This window comes from Chrysemys picta, chromosome 5, assembly GCF_011386835.1.
Source record: "Chrysemys picta bellii isolate R12L10 chromosome 5, ASM1138683v2, whole genome shotgun sequence".
Lineage (NCBI taxonomy): Eukaryota > Metazoa > Chordata > Testudines > Emydidae > Chrysemys > Chrysemys picta.
Genome location: NC_088795.1, coordinates 132,009,798 through 132,032,212, shown reverse-complemented (window position 1 = coordinate 132,032,212; position 22,415 = coordinate 132,009,798).

The window sequence follows — 22,415 nt, the reverse complement described above, 5'->3', positions numbered from 1 at the left end:
TCTTCTATTCAAGGACGTATTGTGAAGTCAATCAATTTTAGTTAAGCAATCAGACCTTCCTCTTCTGTTTTCACCTCCTAGATTAACTAGCATAATTAAAGCTCTGTTGCTAAGCAAAATGCTGATTACCTTTTTTTGATGGGCAAAATGCTCCATCTGGATGCTCTGTCAATTTTCACTCATTTTGCAGTGACTGGTTTATTTAGCTTTGGTTTGCACAGAAGTGTTTTACAGTTACACCATTTGCACCAGTAGCAAACTTGATAATCTCAAGAGGGGAAAGATTCAAATAAAAATGTAACCCTCCCTAAAAAAAAAAAAAAAAAAAAAAAAAAAAAAACACCTACAGAGGCAACTAAAAACTCCCTGTTGCTTCAATGAGAGCAGAGTTGGGTCAATGCTGAAAGCTTTTCAAAATCCCATCCTAACATTTTAATTGACCTACATCCTTGAAAATTGTCAGTAAGTGGACTGGGCCACAGAACTGGCCGAAGAAGACCGGAGTGATTTATCTCACTCTGAGATGGGTTTGAGTCAGGTTGGGCAACGGCGATATATGATACGATCCTACTCCTATTGAAATCACGAGGGATTTTGCGATTGTCTCCTTGGGAGACAACAGGTTTCTAACAAGCAAAATTTTCAGCTGGTGTAAATCACCATAGCTCCATTAACTCCAGGTTAGTTGCTTCCATAGTACTACACCAATATTCCCCAGCTGAGAAGCCGGCTCAACTCACACATGTGACCAGTCAGTCCCAGCCCTCACATTTTGTTATGAAGAAAAAGCCTGATTTTGCCCCCATTGAAGGGAATGAGTGTCTTGATGGTGAAAGCAGGATCAGGCCCAAAGCTGAACATTTATTGTGGGACAACAACAGAACCAGCACTACTTTGGAGATGACCTGAGCCTAATGAAGGTACATGTGGGTTTCAACTTGTAATAGCTGTGGAGCGGGAAAGGAAGCATTCCCCTCTCCTCCCCACTGCTGTTGGGTGCACAGAAATGCTGAAGGTGGGGATACAGAGTGAAAGTCACCCTACTGCACCACCTACATTTCACATAAACCCTTAAAATAATGGAACTCATGTGGCCCTCTACACTAGGATGAATTTCATCCATAGTGAATGTCCTCCCAGACATTCCCACCTCAGCCCCTGGTTATGCTCTGTGTTCTAAGTGCGTGCCTAAGGGTAGCTAACTGCTGCATAGTGGATGCACAAGCATTACCATGCCATACACAAACCCATACAGGATGCAGAACTGTTGCTCTGCACCTTCAGTGTCAATTTATTGAGCAAAGATGAGCGGTAAATCTACTGAATGTTACACATTCATTATTTTAAAGCACATATGTGCTCTAGGTACTTCCAATATCAATGATCTTTCCAGTACTGAATGTTGGTGCAGCATCAAGTTCCCAGTTAGTGATACCTCCGGCTTCAGTGAGCTTAATCAGTGGCTTAGTAATTATTTGTATTGTGGTTGCATCTAGGAGCCTCAGTCCTAGACCAGGATCCCACTGCACTAGGTACATAAACAAACACAACAAAAAGACCGTCCCTGCCCCGCAAAGCTCACAGCAGTGGTTCCCAAACTGGATTTCGACCCCATATGGGATCACACCATCAGCAGACAGGGTTTCGGTGAACTCTAGTGTGCAAATGATGCCATTTTGCTCCACAAAGCATGACTTTGTGCACACCATCCATATGAGGTGACACTATGCGTAGGACTTCATTTTGTAGAGCAAAATGGTGTCCTCCTTATGCTGGGACCTCACCTATATGGTATGTGTGAGGTCATGCTGTGCAAAGGAGGCCATTTTGCTCTTCAAAATGGTGTCCTCCATGCTGTCTGGGGTCCCAGACAGAAATACTTCATTAAAATGGAATTGTGCTGGCAAAAATTTGGCAGCCCCTGGCTTACAGTCTAGAATTCTGCCACTGAAAGGATATGCAATGTTGCAAAGCTGGGGAATTAAAGACTGATTTTTTGGATCCCTCAGGTACAATACAATGAGCATGTTGCTGGGGATGCCCAGAGCTGTGAGCCACTGCATTACCTCTTTGCTTCAGGGAGAGGGAGTTTTGCTGGAGATTAGTCTGTGCGTCAGCTCCCTGCCACACCAGTTTGTCTTCTTTACTAGTATACTCCTCAAGGCTCTTCCAGCCCACACCTCACCTCACAGGTAACAATCAGTTAGCTCCAGCCCCTGAGCTCCTCAGAGAGGTTTCTTGGCAACGCACAGACCCTACCTCTGTGTGTTAACAGATGTTATTAGGTTTGCTGCGCTGGTAAAGAGTCGGTACATCACAGTTTATTAATTTAACTGAGGTAAATACACCCTTCCTTTCAAACACAGCATTGGATTTGTTTATACTAAAAGAGCATGGATTAAATGATACCAAGTAAAAGAGATAAAGATAGAGATGGTTACAAGCAAATAAATGTGAAAAAAAAAACACATCTAAAATTCAGTTTAGCAAGATACAGTCTTTGTTCAAAATGGTTTCTCTCAACCCCAGTCTCCTTTCTAACTTTTTACTGGCCGACGTGGCCAGGATCCATTATAGAGATCAAAGCATGTGGTTTCTTTGTCTCCTCAGGTGAACAATAAAAATGGAGTCCCTCTGTTTCTTATAGCCCAAAAATGTCTTACAAGTCAGGAGGGCCTCCTAGGGATTCAATGTCCTGGGTCTCTCTGGGGTGCAGGAGCTATGTTAATTCTCTGTCTCTTGAGTTCAGAGTCAGGATAACACTGGATAGTTTAGCTCAATGGCTTTGTTTACCCACATTCGTTTGTCTAAGACAGATCAGTTTATCACTTTTTCCTAGGCTAGTCTGTCCAGTCTTACATATTGTCAGGGTTCCCTCCCCATTCAGAACGCTGGGGTACAGATGTGGGGACCTGCATGAAAGACCCCCCAAGCTTATTTCTACCAGCTTACATTAAAGACTTCCCCAAGGCACAAATTCTTCCTTGTCCTTGGATGGTATCGCTGCCACCACCAAGTGAGTTAGACAAAGATTCAGGAAAAGGATCACTTGGAGTTCCGGTTTCCCCAAAATATCCCCCCAAGCCCCTTCACCCCCTTTCCTGGGGAGGCTTGAGAATAATATACCAACCAAATAGATAAACAAGGTGAGCACAGACCAGACCCTTGGGTTTTTAGGACACTAAAAACCAATCAGGTTCTTAAAAGAAGAACTTTATTATAAAGAAAAAAGTAAAAGAAGCACCTCTGTAAAATCAGGATGGAAGTTAATTTTACAGGATAATAAGATTTATACCACAGATGAATCCTCTCAAGGCAAAATGCCAAAGTTACAGAAAACAGGAATAAACCTCCCTCTTAGCTTAGGGAAAATCCACAAGCTAAAACAAAAGATAAGCTAACGCATTTCCTTGCTATTACTTATAATTTTTGTAATCATGGATGCTTATTTCAGGTTGGTCTTTAGGAAATGTTTTTCCTGCCCTGGTCCCTCTCTGTCCCGGAGAGAACAACAAAGAGAGCACAAACAAAACCTCTCCCCACAGATTTGAAAGTATCTTCTTCCCTTATTGGTCCTTTTAGTCAGGTGCCAACCAGGTTATTTGAGCTTCTTAACCCCTTACAGGTAAAGGAGGGATTGTATGCTACCCTTAGCTGTATGTTTATGACACACATGTTCTAGTAACTTCACATATACCATTAGCACATTCATTTTACAATAATCAGCACCTTAGCTTTCATATGATACCTCGGAAGACATATTTTGTACAAACATTGCATTAGTGTCTATGGTGTGAATACAGAAATGTCTCGGGTCACAATGATGCACATCAATTAGACTACAAGAAAGGTCCTCCAATATAATTTTAACAAGAGATTCTTTGTTTTCTTCTTCTGAGGCTCTCTCACTGGTCTGTCAGCCAGCCTGCAGGTTAATGCAACATAATTTTTCTCACCTGCGGCAGCAGCATTTGCATGGTACAACGGATATTTGATGTATGATCCAAATGCTCCTGCACAGAGAACTTGTGTCTTCCTGTTATACAAATGAAACCATATACGTCATGAGCTAATGTCATTAATATTCACAGGGGATTTTTCCATGACACTGATTCCTGACATAGCAACCTCAAAGTTCGCCAGTCACACATGGCTTCTTCCAACATAACTACTGAAGACACTAGCTCTTGCCTTTGTTTCCTTTATTTTTTTGCTGTGGGGGACTCTATAAAATGGTTTCTCCTGCCAGCCACAGGCTACTAGCCTGACCCTGAGGCCTACTGGAGTAACTCTGCTGGCTTCCCTGGACTTACTCCTGATCCATACCAGAGTATGTAAGAGAATCAGGCCCCTTGAGATTACTTTCCCCTGCCTCAAGATGCTGGCAACCACTCTGCCTAAGGAAGCACGCAGCCTCCTCCTGGAGCCTGGGGCAAAGCACCAAAGAAGGACACTTCCCATAAAAGGTGCACTGAAATCCTTCTTCAAATCTTTCTTAAAACTCCCCTTTACTGAGAGATCTACAAAAAAACTTGACAATGATTAAGTTACTGGTGTGCAGAAACCACTGCCAATCACACTGACTAATTTTTCCTTGTGCTCCCCCTTCTGTCTGTATCCCACCATTATCTGAGACTCTAAGTTCTTTAGGGGAGAAACCATCTTTTTGTTCAGCATTTCTACTTCACCTAGCATCATGGGGTCTCGATCCATGACTGGGGACTCTGAAGATAGTATCATAGCAATCATCTCCTTTAATCCCCACATTATGAGCACAGACCCATCAAGGCTCAAGTTTACAGGCACATAGGCCCCGATCCTCAAAGGATTTAGGGACTTAACTCCCAGTGACTGCATTTGAGGAGGTGGGCCATGCTACTTGCTCTTCATGGATGGAAGGGGAATTCTGCAGAAATGAATAAAGGAAGTATAAGGTCTTAGTTTTCATTGTCTCAGCCATTGCTCCTAGATTGTTTTAACGCTAATGTTATATTGTTCCTTTTCACTCTTAGTTTTTACTTCCATGCTTATATTATTTAATCAGACTTCTGAATGAGAAGCAATTAGGAATTATGTATTCCTGTTGAGTCCTCCTCTGCTGTATCAAATTAGCACAGTTATATAATTAGTTTCTTACTTCCATTGCTCTGTTCTAACCATTTTGCAACTCACTGTATTGCAACAAAAACAAAAAACACTAAGCACCACACAGCCCCCTCTCACCCCAAAACCTTGATGTTATGTAAAATTAAAAGGGATATTGTTGGAATCCAATGGGTGATTACACATGAAAAGTAGATGTGTGATCAGACATTAATCACTGAGTAGCAGGAATAAATTCCAGCAAATTACTCTTCCCAGGGAAAATTTGAAGACTGATGCAGTGGAAGTACATTCTTCCTTTGGAAAGAAATGTTCTAGGAAAAAAAAAAGCCAGTTCTTAGGAACACAGGAATATGGTGATCTGAAGCAGTAGCTTTATGGAAAGATATTCAAAGGCAAAAAATGGGAATTAGGTACTAAACTTCTATTGACTTTCAATGGGAGTTGAGTGACTAACTGTCCAACATGTCTTTGAAAATCTTTCCCTTGGTGATCTGCCCAGACTTAAAAGTGTATTTCATCTAGAACTGAGGAGCAACATGGGGCTAGATCATCAACTGGCATAACTCAATCTAGCTCCGATGGATTTCCACAGACTGAGGATCTGGATATATTCAAAGATATCTTTGTAGTGCTCTATGATAAATATTTTCATCTTGGTTTAGCTTTTGAACTTGGCCTTTTTTTCATAGCCATAAACTGATTGCCAAAAGGAATTTTGTGCTAATCTAGGCCCTGGTACTGAAATCACACTGTTTTCTAAAAATGTGCATTGTTACCTGAGATTGGTAAAATTAAAAGGGACAAGAACACCAACAACAGCGAGAATTTTTTTTTTTTTGTCAGTGTGTTCACACTATATATATTTATTTGGGAGCTAGAAAATGTATTACCTGCCAACAAAGGAGGAAAACATGCTAACCAATCCTAATTGTGTCTACAATATTATATTGCTCTAACTTATGTAGAAGAAACCTCATTATGGGGAAAATCTGTTCCTAGCCAGAAAATTGCTGCTTAAAGAAAGATGGCCTTGTGACTAACACACTGGGTTCAATTCCAGCCTCTGTCACAGGCTTCTTGCATAAACTCAGGTAAATCACTGAATCTGTCTGTGCCTCTGCCCTATAAAATTAGGAAGAATAGTACTCAGGGTATTTATATTTAAATATTTTGGAACAGGGTCTTGTGTGTGTACACAATGGCACCCTGACCTCGGCTTGGCCCTCCAGGTGCTACCATAATACATTTTATAAGTCCCATTACACAGTGAATCTAAGGGTACGTCTTCACTTACCGGAGGGTCCGGCGGCAGGCAATCGATGTTCTGGGATCGATTTATCGCGTCTGGTTTAGACGCGATAAATCGATCCCGGATCGATCCCGGAAGTGCTCGCCGTCGACGCCGGTACTCCAGCTCGGCAAGAGGAGTACGCGGCATCGACGGGGGAGCCTCCCTGCCGCGTCTGGACCCGCGGTAAGTTCGGACTAAGGTACTTCGAATTCAGCTACGTTATTAACGTAGCTGAATTTGCGTACCTTAGTCAGAAGTGGGGGGTTAGTGGGGACCAGGCCTAAGGAATTCTCCCTTTGTGTAGAAAGCTCCCCAGAAGGAAGTAAGGAGAAGATGGAGCCATGGCACTATTCCCCCATTATTCCAGGCCACAGAGCTACTCAGACACACTTGGAGGAGCAGGGTTGGTTCTCTCAAAGGCCCTCACTGACCACACTGCAGTTATCTTCAAAATGTCCCAGGCTGCTTCAATATGAGGATAGACTTACACTTCTGACTGTGAATGCTGGCTGGAGGGGAAGCTGCATAGTCTCCCCTGACTTTAAGGAGTGGTACAGCTGTGCAGTTAAAAACAGTACAGAGATCAGTGTAAACGGTGCATGTATTTAAATCAAAATTGTATGCAAGGAGCTGATTATTTTCTTGACTCTTGTTCCCTCCATTTCCCTCAGCCTCCAGCCAGTAAGTGATTTATAAAGGGAGAGTCAGAGAAGGAAGTGTAATTCCTTTGGGCATAAACATTAAAGCTGTAGACACACCTGATTGATGATATGGCTATACAGATCTGTTTATTTACATCTATGTGAGATTCAATTTAATATTGGCTGGATTTTTTTTAATCTTTATCTATATTTACTTGTATACTGGAACAAGTAATTTCAGCACTTGCATACATTCTTCCAAATGAGTTGAGAGCACACTGATAAAGCTTTCAGTGTCTTTGCTATTGCCTGAGATGATTATGCTTATTTTCTAAAGCCCTAGTCTTCCTTGCAAGGTTTCTTCATTTTTAATAGTCTTCCAGTGGCACAAAGTCTAAAATGTAAACTCTTCTGGGATGAAGTTCACTGGTGGGCAGGGGCTGATGCAAAGTTGTTTTTGCCACTGAAGTCTCGTGGCAGGAGATTTTAGTGGCACATAATCCTTATGCTCGGTCCCCCACACTGGGATGAATTTCGGTCTTGAAGAATCAGAAACCTTTGTTCATATTGCTGTTGTACCTATAGGGCCCAAATTAGTGCTTCGTTACACCGTACCGAGCACCTGGTAAGACATTCAATGAAGTAGTAAAACATTCAATTTGTAAATACATGGAGGATGAAGGGGTGTTCACTAGCAGACTCACTAGCATGGATTTACTAATAACAAAACATGCCAAACCAGTTTAATTTCGTTCTTTGACAAGGTAACTGGCTTGGTGGATAGGAGGAATGTGATGGACATAATATACCTGGCCTTTAGCAAGGCTTTTGACATAGTCCCACATGACCTTCTCATAAGTAAGCTGGAGAAACATGGGCTTGTTGGAGCTACCATTAAGTGGATGCATAATGTTTAAACAATCACAAACAAGGAGTAAGTATTAATGGAATGATGTCAGATTGGAAGAAGGTCTTATGTGGGGTTCTGAATGGATCTGTTCTGGGTCCGGTGTTATTTAACATCTTTATTAATGACCTGGATGTAGGAATAAAGAGCGCACTGATCGATTTATCAAGAGCCTTTTGAAAGTGTTTGCAACCCCATTCCCCTCCACTTTGTGTCATCGACAAATTTGGAGAACTGGACTATAGACAACAAAATGGAATTCAACAAAGATAAAATGTAAGGTGCTACACTTAGGGAAGAAAAATGGGGGGAAACAGGCTTGGCAACAGCACTACTGAGAAGGATCTGGGAGTTGTGGTGGATCACACACTCTGGCCCTGAAGGAGTTAAAGCAGCCCTGGAGAGAGATGTGGCTGGAAAAAGCTAGGCTGATTGGGGGATGCAGCCACAGGTGAGGCCACGCCCTATAAGAGGACTCAGGGCCAGAGACTGACAGACACATTCTCTCTCTAGCTTTGTGAGAGAGAAGGACCTGGCTGCCTGGGACGCTGAGGTGGAGCAGGGCTGGGGAAGGGCAGAGGGAACTGGGAAGCTCCAGCCTAGCAAAGCCCCAGGTTGCAGGCCTAGTTAAGGGCCCACAAAGGGGTACTGGGGCAGCAGAGAGGCAGCCCAGAGATAGGCAGAGACAGCTGGTCCAACCCCCTTTGCCGATGATGAGTGGTTTATAGACTGCAGTCCGCCCCAGGGAATGGGGGCTAGATAGTGACTGACAGTAGCCAGTGAGGCAAGGTGGGGATAGAGGGTTGGGGGTTCCCCTGGGTGGGGAGACCCAGAGTGTGGGTATTGTGGTGGGCAGAACCCCTGGGCAAAGGGCACCGGGGTCTGGGAGGGACACGGAGCCAGCGGCAGGCGAGACACCGGCCTGCAGGGGGTGCTCTGTGCTGGAAAGAGCTAATTCCCTGGACAACCAGCAGAGGCGCTGCAGCAGTGAGTCGTTGCCCCACTACAAGACCCTCAACATGAGTCAATGTGATGCTGTTGCCAAAAAAAAATAAATAAAATAAACAATTTGGGGTTGCATGCAAGTCATGGGAGCTGATAGTACCACTCTACTCGGCGCTGGTTAGACCTCAGCTGGAATAGCATCCAATGTTGGTCACCAACATATAGAAAGAATTGTAGAGAAACTGGAAAGGATCCAGAGGCAAGTGACAAAGATGATTAAAGGGATGGAATGCAAGCCATCTGAGCAAAGGCTGAAGGAACTGGATATGTTTAGTTGGAAAAGAGGAGATTAAGGGTGGAGGAATGTGATTGTGGTCTTCAAGTACTTGAAAGGCTGCCATAAAAAAATGGAGAAAAGTCGTTCTCTTTTGTTGCAGAGGGCAGGACAAGAGGCAAGGGGTTCAAACTACAGCATAGCAGATTTAGATTAAATCTCAGGAAAAACTTCCTAACTGCACTCCATTGTCCTACTGTTCTTAAACTATCTAGGGAAGTCATGGACGCTCTGTCACTGGAGGTTTTCAAAAAGAGGCTGAATAGCCCACTGTCTTGGATGGTTTAGTCAGAAATATTCCTGTATCTTGGCAGGGGGTTAGATGACCCTTGCAGTCCCTTCTAACCCTATGGTTCTATGATTCTAAGAAACAATCCCTACCCTGAAGAATTTACAGTCACAGGGATTGGAAACACAGGCACAGACGGGTGCCTGAGGTCACACAGCAGGTCATTTGCAGACCTAAGCATAGCAAACAAGTCCTCATCAAGTACCCCTGTCACTGACCACACTGCCTCTCAAATACCCCCTAAAATTATTACTACTTCAGAGTATTGCACAGGATGGCATGACAAAAATTACCAAGCTTTTATGAGAAAAGAGGATTGAGGTGGGTGTTGGCTTAATGATGCACTACATGCTAACATGTTAGGCATGTACAAGTCAGCATCCCATTTGGCCCTTATGATTCTATAAAATATCTAGCAAGATATTATGGAAGTTGACGAGTGGTTTATTTTTTAATGCTAGACTGTCTGATAATGCAATGTCCCTGAAATTAATAGAAGTACTCATAAATAAGACATTTTGATTAAAAAACACACAAACAGTATGAGAATGGAAGCTTTCCCCAGAGCTCTCCTGCGTAGACTATTGGTGAAAGGAGGACAGCTAATGGAAACTGAAGCCAAGGTGTACATAGAACAGATCATGAAAACTTCCCCAGCCACTCAGTCAAAACTGGAACAGGTATAGAAACAAAATAGAGGGGACGTAACCTGCCGAAGCTGAGAACATTTAAAGTGATGGGATAGCCAAATAATGGTGCATTTTTGAAAAGCTGAGATACTAGCAACACAGATCAGATATTCACATAATGCTCCTAAAGGATATAGGCTGGTTACATCTATACCTATCTTATAGAGCTGGAAGGGACCCTGAAAGGTCATTGAGTCCAGCCCCTTAGCTTCACTAGGCAGGACCAAGTACTGATTTCTGCCCCAGATCCCTAAGTGGCCCCCTCAAGGATTGAACTCTCAACCTTTGGTTTAGGAGGCTAATGCACAAACCACTGAGCTATCCCTCACTAGAAAGTTAAGTGATTAAAAGGATTCAAAAGATCACCCAGCAATAATGGCACACTGAATAAGAGCACATGAAATGGATTTCAGGTGGGGCTGTGAAAACCATTCAGGACTCAGTAGAAAGCTATGCAGTTTGTCCTAAGGAAGAGCAGTGGCATTCAGTGCCATTTTTCATAACAAAACTGCTGGGAAAAGTGGGTTTTACTGGAATCTTCCCACTTATTCCTAGTAGCTCGATCTGTTAGCTGTTTTGAAAGTCTCCACCGTGGTCATGCTTTCAAGTGGTAAACTGAATATTTCTGTATTCTGTCCGAATATCTAAGAAATTCTAGCCTAGAAATCCCTTTACACAATAGCAGCTTCTTTAAAAGAACAGCCCTTGACAATCATTTTCTTCCCAGCAACCAATCGCTACTAGTCTACACTTGGAAAATTTTCAGTTTCCCTGGATCTCGGGAAATTGTTATTCAAACAAGAACAAAAAACTGATTTTGCCATTTTCACTGATCAAAAAAATAAAATAAAATAATAAAAAAAAAAAATCAGAGGCTTCCCATTTGTTTCAGTGGACATTTTTGCTGTCTTAAGCCTACTTCTTGGATTCTCAAAATGTTTTCCGGGTAAGAGGAAAGCATGCTGGTCTCTGCAAGTTGTTTGTAAGGGCTACATTATCAGACCTGGCACTCAATCACTTAAGTGAAACAGATGTGCTACCCGGGATGTCTCCTTGCAAGAAGCTACAAATTAAAAGAACTGCTTTGACTTTTAGCACTTACACATTCAAGTTTTCCATCACAGCTTTTTCCACACTTCTCGATCACTGTGCTTGCCAGAGTATATTTGGAGCTAAAAAGCTTTTCAGTTAACCATTGACAACAAAACAAATATATCACATCCTATCTGTAATGATGGATTCTGTATGTTTGGGCCTACATTTTCAAGAGTCGTTAGTGGTGTTGGATGCCTCTCTTTAAGTGCCCTACATGAGGTACTTTAAAAAGGGACCAGATTTTCATAGAGAAGTAAGAACACATCCTCTGAAAATAAGGTCCCTTTGAGGCATCTCTAACTGGGCTCTTAGACTGAGGCACCAAAAACTGCTAGTCCTCTATGAATGTTTTGGCCTAGGACACTACAGTGGTGGGTACTAACATCTGAAAAAAAAAAAAATAATCAGACGCCTATAGAGTCTCACGCCAAAAAGTTGGGGCACATAAAATCAGCAGTCACTTTGGGCTTTGGTCACTTTCCACCATTTTAGTTAACTGCCTTTTTCCATGAGGGCAATCTTCACTGATATCCCACTGGGGCCATGGAAATTGACATGATCTCACAATGCTATCTGTCCTGCGGTATAATATAGAGATAGTGTGTGAATGAGCATGTAGGCCATTGTTTATTAAAATCTAACATCTCTATGGAGGACATTGTGCTGCCTGTGTGATGGATAAATCTTGCTAGAGCTGGAAGAGAGTTCAGACAAAGGTTTCCTGGTGAGAAATTCAGATTTGGTGACAAACCTTTTTGCAAGTTTGTGTCACTTTGTCAGGCTCCTGACAAGGCCCGTCAGGATCAAGGGTCAGGGCAGGGTCAAACCTGACCCTGAGAGTAGCAAAGGAGTTCATAGTCAAGCTCTAGGCCAGGGTCCATAAATCCAAGTTAGGTTTCAGGGTCTAGGTCAGGAAGCAACGCCCAAATCAAGCCATGAGCTAAACCAGGAGTTCAAGAACAGAAGTAGTCATGGCAGCTACAGAAGATCCACATAATGTCCGGACACTTCCTGGAACACCCCCTGGGCTCTCTGCCCTATATAAATCCACCCAGGAGCCATGAGATGCTGCCTGGCAAAGCCCTTGAGGTGGGACTTCTTGGAGGCAGTGTCTGCAGCAGGAGATGAGTAATGTAGTACAAAACTAGTTCATCCTGCTGCCGGGTAGCAGTATTGCAGTGTTTGCTGCCTGGAAGCTCTGCAGGCCCATGTTTGAGATTAACTGGGCCTTACGCACTTTCCATTAATTCTCTGTGTTGACCCACCCATGCTCCTAACCCCCCAAAAGACTAAAAAACATTACATCTTTTAATTCCAAACAAAGTCATTTTGAAATTTTCTTCAAATGTATTTAAGAAGTTTAAAAAAAAATGTAAGAAAGGGCTCAAAATCGAAACAGTGTTTCATTTCAGCTTGAATATGGCGTGTTTTTTTTTTATTTTTCAGAATTCCCAGCAAACTGAAAAAATCTGTTATTCACACAGTTCTAGGCTTTGCTCAAGAAGCATCTCTTCGTGTTGGCAGTCTCACTTGTCATGGTTTAACTGACCGTGCAATACATTTCTATAATTCTCATAACTGCCCTGCCCTAGTCTTCCATTTTAACAGCTTTCTGAACAAGACAATTATTATAACTGAGGGTTTTTTTTATTTTCTTGATTCCTTTAAGTCAAGCATTAGATCATTGTACTGTGCTACATTTCTGGGTTATTAGGCTAGACACTTGATTGTCTGATTGAATAGCCTTTATTACCATCAGACATGAGATTTTATTGATAGACTTGCAGATTCTAGCTACAGTCGACTGTCACTCATAACCGGTACAGATTCTTTTTGACATGGAGCACTGTTTGCTTAATTGGTATCTCAGGCGAAGCAACAAAACTTTGTTCTGTCCCACTGGAGCTCAAGCTTTTATATGCAGCTGCTGGGTGGAAATATTGGGAGAATCTGGCCCGCTGTCTCTTCAGTATTTGGATATCACACAGCTATAATTTCATCATTTCTATTACAGTAGCACCAAGAGGAGTCAATTCAGATGGGTTCCTATTGTGAGGCACTGCACACATACAGTAAGAGTCCTTGCCCTTAAGAATGTACAGTCTAAATAGACAAGAGCAGGGAGAAGAAAAAAGATTCTTCCCCCATTTTATAGAAAAGGAATTGATATACAGACAAAAAAATGACTCACTAAAAATCACAGAGGACATCTGGGGTAAAGCCTGGAGCTGAACCCACATCTGTCAAGTCCCACACCGTGGCCTTAACTACAGACTCACCCTCGAGCTCTTGCTTCCCAGACTCAAATAGTGTGGTGACTTTGTTTTTCCAATGTCTGGCCAAGAGCGGCTGTTGGAGGGGAGTGAAGCTTAATCTGGGTTTGATAAGGATGATGCTAGCAGGCTGGTTAAGGCTATATACTGGACCACAATGCCTACCCTAGCCAAATGTACCGCACTGACATTACACAATGGCAAATGACTTAAGCATGTTGAGATAGGACCGCAGCTGGTATAAATTGAAGTTTATGTGTAGGCACCAGTTTACACCCTCTGAGACTCTAGGCAATTAAGCATGGCTGTTTGTGGATGGTTATTTTTTTATATAAACACACACACACACACACACAAGAACTTCAAAGACTTTGACGTCTTGATCTTGTAACAAGCACCAAAGCCTAAACATCTCTGTGTTTATAAAAGTTACATTTTCCCTCTCCTCTTGGCTCAGTTGCTTGGTTGACCTACTTTCCAACACTTTCCCTAAAGGTAACAAAACCTTTCTGAATCTCCCATACTCCTTTTGATCTCTTTAATGAACGGGACCTCCTTCTGAAGGCAGTGCATAACTACACACAGTAGAAGAAATCCCAACAGCTCTTTGTCATCCAAGAGATGATTTGCATATTAGGTCGAGCAATAGTTTCCATCAGCTCTAATGGGAAGCTCATTGCCCTATTCCTGCTAATTATACTTGAACTAGAATGGCAGAGTTGGATTTTTAAAAAGCATTTTTTAAAAAAATGGAAAGTTTTTAAAGATGAAGTTGGCAAGTTTACACTGCAAGACTATTACGGGAAGATTCTAAAAGGCACAAATGGGAGTTAATTGTACCCTTAATTCACACCAAAATTCAGCGGGAACAAAGCAACTAGCTTTCTTAGGTCCCTTTGAACATCTCTTCTACCAGCACCAAACCACAAAAACCCAGCTGGACACTGGGGATGCCAATGGTGTCAAAGGAAGATGCAGAATAGCCAGAGATCCCGTGTCCTGACTCCAGACCGTGCCCCACCCTTAAGATTTGCATGTTGCTCTTGAGGTCTGGTCTAGAGTGCAAAGGAAATACCGACTCTCGGGGCTTGTCTTCACCACAACAGTTACCACACTTGAGCTAACTGCACTTGGGCTAGCCTAGCTTCACAGAGAGTGAAAGCACTCACCTCAAAACACTCCAGTTACATGGAGTGATTGGAGTAGCTGCTAATGGGTTGTAATTTAGTAATTAAATGGGGATGCGAGAGCTAATTCGAGCATCAGCATCACTTGAACTTCCAAAGCTCTCTTCTCCCCCAATAGGGTACATCTATGCGGCACACGTGAGCAAGTCTCCCAGTCTAGGTCATACTCTGTCTTGTGCTAGTACTCTTAAAAACAAAACAAAAAATTGCTGTGTAGACAGCACTTTGAAGTTGCACCTCACACTGCGACTTGGACTCAAACCAACCCCCCCTACCCTGGGCTGGACCTTGCCTCTGAAGCTTAAGTCACATCTCCAAAGTGCTGTCTACACAAAACTATTTTTAAAGCCCGACTCTGCCAAGGCAAGCTGGGAGGCTCCCTGGCACATGCTGTGTCAGTGTACCCTTATGTGTTAGCTAGCTCAAGCTTAAAGCCAACATTTAATTCAAGCTAGAGACTTGTGTGGATGGAGTTGAGTTGGGGGAGGGGTAACAGTTGTGTTATAATTTCAGCTAACTGTGCTGTGAAGACACCCTGTGTTTGAGCTCTTGAGAACTCTTTCCCCACTAGGTGTGGTGGAGTAATCCACACCTACAAGGAATGTGGGAATATTTATGTCAATGGGGCCAAATCCTTGTTCTCTTGGAGACAATGGAAATTTGACCCTCAGTCTGCAGCAGAACCCTGACTAGAACTGAGATAACCTATCTACCAATCTCCTTACGTTTTTGTTTAGCTCTATTAGCATTTGGAGAGCATCCAGACTGACTAGTTAGATGCATGCTGAGGTAAGTGGTGAATACATAACTGCTGGTAAGGCCCAGAAGCACAACAAATGCTATAAAGGTAAAATTGTATTGCAGGCATTATGCTTTATTCTAAATAGGCAGTTCCAAAGTACCATAGTTACAGTGTAATAACACTATTTCAATGAGCTCCTCAGATGATGATGCCAGAAACTATTCCAGGCCCCACTGTGCAAGTCAGTGCTTGAACACAAAATATTTACTAAGACTTAGGAACACAGATATGGGATCTTTGAAAAGACTGCTTGCTTATTAAGCATTATAATAAAAAAATTCCCCAGAGTTTGGCACATTCAGAAGGATTGTATTCTCCCTTTGAAGGGAAAATAATGAAAGATAAGTCAGGCTATTCAGCTGGGCAGGCCATTCAGAATGTGAGAAAGATTTTGATGTATGATGATCATAGACAGACTTAGGTCTGAGCCTCTCAGGAGGAGGGGTAGTCCAGTGGTTAGGGCACTAAACTGGGACTCAGGAGAGCTGGGCTCCAATCTCAGTTCTGTCATTGCCTGTGTGGCCTTAGATGAATTATTGTGTGAGTCAGTCTCCCCTTCTTAAAAGGCAGATAATAGGCCTGCCCTACCTCACAGATACTGGGAGTAGAGCTGGTTAGAACATCCCATTTCAATAAAACCAAAATCTATGGTGAAATGGTACTAATGTTGATTACGTTTTGTCAAAAAAAATGAAACAAACATCAAAACATCCCCGTTTGATACTCAGAAAAAAGTTTATTTTTTTGGTTAAAAAAAATGACTTAAATTTATCTTACTTGATACAATTTTTTGAAAAGACTGAAATCAAAACCAGACATTTCAAGTTTATTATAATGAAACATTTCAAACAGACTTCCCCGCCCCCACCCATTACACCAAAAAATTAAAAACTGTAGGCTTTTTATCCCAGTTTGAGATAACAACTAATATTGGTGGGTGTGATGGGGTGAACTCATCCCACACTGGATGGGGAAGGGTTAACTCCTCATTGTGGGTGAGGAAGTCATGCCCCCACATTCCTACTGGGCCTGGTCCAGGTATAGCAGCAGTATAAGAGAGAGCAGCCCAGCTCAGTTTGGGCCAACCGCTGGCGAGGAAGTATGCTCCTTGACGGCTCCTTCCCAGGAACCACTGGAGCCCCGGACCATGGAGGCCAGAGGCGCCGAGATCTGAACAGACGCCCAGCTACATGTGGATACCCCGGAGAGGTCTGAGCTACAGGGGGTTGCACCGGCCAAAGAAACCGGAGACCCCCGAAGATGCACAGATCACTGACTGGGCTGACAAGGTAGGAAGTAGCCCCGGGGGGGGGGGGGGGACTAGCCATTGTCCCGAGGCCGGTTAGTGTGTTGCAGACGGATCCCCGCTGACCCAGTGGCAGACACACTTGCCACTGCAAGGGCCCTGGGCTGGGACCTGGTGGAGCAGGGAGGATCCAGGTCCCCCTACCTGGGTGTCACCCTCCCTGGGTGGTGCCCCTGTCCCCACCCCCGCCCCGCAAGCAGCCACTTGACCATATAGTCCCGCCTGGAGGGCGACCCTAGCAACCCCAGCCACTAGGCCATACAATCCTGCCCAGAGGGTGACTGTAGAGACTCCAGCCACTAGGCCATACAACCCTGCCGAGAGGGTGACTGTAGTGACTCCAGCCACTCGGCCATACGGCCATGCCCAGAGGGGTATCTCCATTGACTCTGGCCACCAGACCTGGCTGCCGGTGAACCCAGAGTATCATTAATGACTCTGGCCAGTAGGCATTACTGCCCTGTACACCCAGAGTATCTCTATTGACTTTGGCCGTTAGCCCTTCTCTGCCCGGCAGTAAGGCCCATCTCCCGGATGTGGGTCACGTGACCCTATTGTCCTGTGGAACAAGGCGAGTCCATAGACTCCAGCCATTGGGCCTTAAAGTTCCATGAGTAGTACTAGGTAGATGTTTGTCTAGTTATTGAATCCCTATGAGCATTTGGTATTATGAATGACTCATGAAGAAAGTGCAGACATTCATGGAAAGCTTTGGTTAGTGGATTATGCTTTACACGGTGCGCTAGAGCATCATCAACTTCTGAATATGTATGCACAAGAAGGGAAAGCACAAAGAAACTCCCTTCTATGTTCCTGGGCTCCATTACGGGCCACCTAACAACTTCCTTCATACGTGCAAGCCTCTCCCATTAAAGCATCCTGAAGGAGGCAAGGCCTAGCTCTGCAACCTCTCTGCTCCAGCCAATAGTGCAGGCTGAGTTCACAGAAGCAGCAGTTAAAATAGACTAAAACAAGAGGTCATGCTCTCACCTCACCAACCAAAGAGGATAGGTTACTGTAGAGGAGTGCTGTTACGCTAACCAGGGAAGAGAGAGAGGTGCTTCCCTCAGCCTGCAGGTGTTTAAGGATATTTGGGACAGGGATCATCTTTTTGGTTTGTGTTTGCACAACATGTTGCTCAGTGGGGCCCTGGTCTATGATCAGGGTTCCTATGTGATACTGCAATGCATCTAAGCTATAAAAATACTCACACATGAAATAAGGGTCCACCAAGATGACCTCCTGAGGTCTCTTCCAGCCTTAATCTTCTATGATTCTAAGTCCATTTACAGCCACATTGAAACCTGGTGAGAGCATGTGCAGTTCCATAGTAGAACTGATCAGAAAATGGTATTTTAAAAATAATAATGTAAAATAACCCTTAAACATTTTCATGAAAAACTCTGAAAACTGAAAATATTCTTAATTAAGAAACTGAAAACTGTTGACAAACTTAAACTTCAGTGAAAATTGTTTTGAGGACTAAATGTTTAGTTTCTTTTAAAAAAGGGTTGAATGAAAAATTGACTAGCTGCACTCCATAGCACTCAGTGTTTAAGCCTAGGATGAGACTTGCAATGTAAGTTGATCTTAAAGTCATAGTACTTTTATTATTTTCCATCAGCACTCCTTTTTTAACCGACTTTACACAAAAAGTCGGTTAAAAAAGTCCTGCTTTGAGCAGGGGGTTGGACAAGATGACCTCATGAGGTCCCTGCCAACCCTGATATTCTATGATTCAAAGGCAGTGATACATAATGCAGGTTTTTCTACCCTAGATTACTCTTTTTATACCTTTCTCTGTGTTTTTATATGATGTCGAAGTGGAAGAACTGGCATCCTGTGAAAGAAGCTGATCTCACAGAATGTCTGACTTGACAAAGAAGAATGTTGGAACCTGAAGTCCCATGAGAAAGCTGATCCCTTTGCGATTTTCTAGCCCACATTGCAGACCCAAGAGTCTCAGATAGTTTGTAGAAGAATCCAGACTTTTGTATTTGTAGAGGGACTGGAATCTGGTGAACACATCTGTCATCTGTAACAAGTATAGATACTACCACTACCAGTGTGGCCCAGATTCTCAAACATATTTAGATACTCAACTGCCATTGATTTCAATTTTTGTGTGCAGTGTTATTATAGTCATATCAGTCCCAGAATATTCGAGAGACAAGGTGGATGAGGAAATGTTTTGTATTCAGAGACGACATCTTCATATTTTATTTATAAAGCTACAAACTTTTGAGCTTATGTACAGTCTCTCATTGATTTCAATGGCAGTTAGATGCCAAAATACCTTTGAGGATCTAGGTCTGAGTGTTTTGTGCCTAAAAAATTCACTGGTCCAGTAACAAGCACTCTACAGCATATGGAGCATGTATGTGCCTTCCTGACCTGAGATAGCAGGAATTTTCTTGCACTGGGCAAATAGCCCAAACTTCCAGGAGTATTACTAGGATTTGGTCACGTGGAAAGGAAGTAAGTGTGAAGTTTGTTGTATTTGAAAATCAGCTGCTGCACCTACCCATATATTTTCAGGTTTGATACATATACTGAATTTCTTGAGCATACAGGATTTTTTAATGTACATGGAGTGTTAATAAGTCAGAGTTCTTGCCAGCCAGCTTCCTGCAATGCACTGAAGCAGTGATTTGAATTACCATACCCAGCAAAATGAAACGGACATCTTGAAATGTTTGAACTAATTGAAGGATGTATTTTGTTTACTATTTCCGAGGGAAACTTCAGTTATTTTAATTAAATGGATGGATGGGTGGGTGGATGAATAACTGCTGCTACAGCAGTCGAACACAGCCAATTCGTATTCCATTTTTTAGCATATTGCTTTATTAAGATATTAGAATCAGAAGTACAGTACTAATAGAAGTGACTGAAGCCATTCAGTTACCTGGTTAGAGTGAAATTCACCCCTGTGAATCTGCATAGCACAAAGTCACATCAGTCCTTCTAACCTTTCAGCACCCATGCTCAGGGCCAGATTTTAAAAAATGCTCAGCTCCCAGTTTGGCAGCAGAGTAAGTGGCCAGATTTGCAAAGAAGATTGTTAAGGCTGATCATTAACATTAAGTACGGAGCTCTTCTGAAAATCTGGCCATATTACCTCTCACCCTTGAGAAGACCTCCCTGTAAACATACATAAAGCTACCCCATTGTCCTCCTTAAAATGTTTTCCACCAAAAACTTGACAATGGTTAGGTAGCAGGTGTGCTCAAACCACATTTTGTCATGCTCACCGGTATTATTGCACTGATTCCTTGGACTCCCCCATCCGTTTCTATGTGTTCTCTCCTCTTTTATAGATTGCGAGTTCTCTGGGGCAAGGACTGTCTTTATGTTGTGTTTGTACAGCATCTTGCACAAATGGGTCCTGGTCTATAACTGGGGTTCCTAGGCCCAAATTCCCAAAGGTGCCTAACTCCCAAGTGGATGGGGGCCCTCGTTACTACCTCAGTCATTACACATAAAATAATAACATTGTTAGTTGCTGGGTGCTTAGCACATTGGGGATTCTGACCCTTATACAGGTGCTTAAGAAGGAGCTGAGTTCCGAAAAAGAAGTTATGTTCTGAACATTGGAAAACCTAAAGCTGAACTCTTGAAAATTTGGAACCTAAAGCTTTGGTAGGTCTAATGCTGGCCCTCTGCATAGGTTAAGTGTCCCCTTAGACAAAAAGGCCTACCCCGTAATAAAAAAATATCTTCTCCAAACATGGCTTTCTTCAGCTACTACTGTTCTTCCATAAGGGCTGCAATGTATTGTGGATCTAATCCCTCCTACAGTCTCTTTTCAGTTAGTCGGAATGTTGATATGTATGTGTTTTTCTTCAAAATAACTTTTCTAACCCAGAACTACTAGTCTTCATGTAGATAATTTTTTAGCCCTATGCATTTGCCAGGTCACACATTGCAGCTGTTTTCATGATCAGCAGCAGTTTAAATATAGCTTGAGAAAATGAGTATGAATAGAGTTACTTTGATTTTTTTTTTTTTGGTAAATTAACTATCACTACTCAAGTTCTTAAAAAGAGGTCTGTGACATTTCCAAACCATATCACATCTATGTGGAATCAGATTACAGACCTTGGGCCATGATTCTGCTCTAATATAAATCAAGAGAAACTCCATTGATTTAGCTACACTAGTGTGAAACTGATCTGACAAAATTGGTCCCTGGCAATTTAAATTCAAGACCTGATATTAGAAAATAGGTTGTAGGGAACAAAATTTTACTAGCAGAGGGTGGACATGATGATCAGATACTGGTATTTCTCCAACTTCTACGGCACGTGTGCATTGAGAGAACAATGGAAATAGTCAAACTATGTATTTTGACTATTTTTTGTGATTACGGTAAGTTAGCTGCCCTGCCCCTCCCCCACCTATGGTTCCTTTGTGACTGATCCTAATTATCTTCCAATATTCATTTAGTACCTTGGATGATTACAAAGTGTCAGTCTGGGGAGAGTGGGGGGGGGGGGGGAGAAAAGGACACACATATGTCTGTGTTTGTTTTATCTTTTTGCTATTCATAATTTTTCCTGTGGCCTGCCCACCCAATTAAGTGATGGAAACTTTTTAAACAGGAGATTATATTTCCTGGTTAACTAAATATTCCAACCACCAACATGACCACGCCAATCACCATGAAGCAAACTAGCTCTTTGACTCACAAAACTGATCACTATTTACTCTTCAACCATCTTTACTGACTGACACAAAGTGTAGGGGAAGAGCTGCAATCCAAATTGCTTCTAATTCTTTCAATTATTTTTGGTACAATCTCACTTCTGGCAAAAATCTCACTTTGAATATTTATGAAAAACATTGAGACTATTGTAGCATTCCAACTAGTTTAGCTCCTTGACTTTCCTTGGGAAATAGATTTCTTTGATAGAGGGTTCCCTTGCTGTTTGGTTTTCAACTTATCTCCAGTTCTGACAAAAGCAACATTAGTGTGTGAGAAGGCTGAAGTGGATATTGACTTGGTCTATTATGGTTTGCTTAAAGAAAAATCCTTCCAGTGATCAATGGCTGAAAGTACGGCATCAGTTTTGACCTTGAAACATGGATCAGACATGCTTGATTTTTATCAGGAAATAGACAATAAAAAAGCAATGTATTTGTATTAAGTCCTTATAGGGTTTCACTGACAGAAATAAGAACATTGAATTCAGCACCAAGTCGTGGGGTTAATAGTTGCAATGCTTCTTTACTCTCAAAGAGAGAGTCAGGAATGAGGTGGGAGGGAGAATATTCAGCATTTGTAGGGACTACAAATATCCCAGATATTAACTCTGAGATGACTTGCTATCATTTACCTCCACTCTCTCCTGTAACCCATTCCTTCCAGAGTAATTGTAATTGTAACTCTTCAGCCTCTGCTGTTCTTTTTGCTCCTTCCTTACCAGGGACCATGGACTTGAATCCTGGTAAGTAGGCGCTTAGGAGCTAGTAGGTTCCAAACTGCCACCCAGTGACCTGCTAACAGTTGCTAGGATAGAAGTTGAACTCCAACAAAGGAGCTCAGTC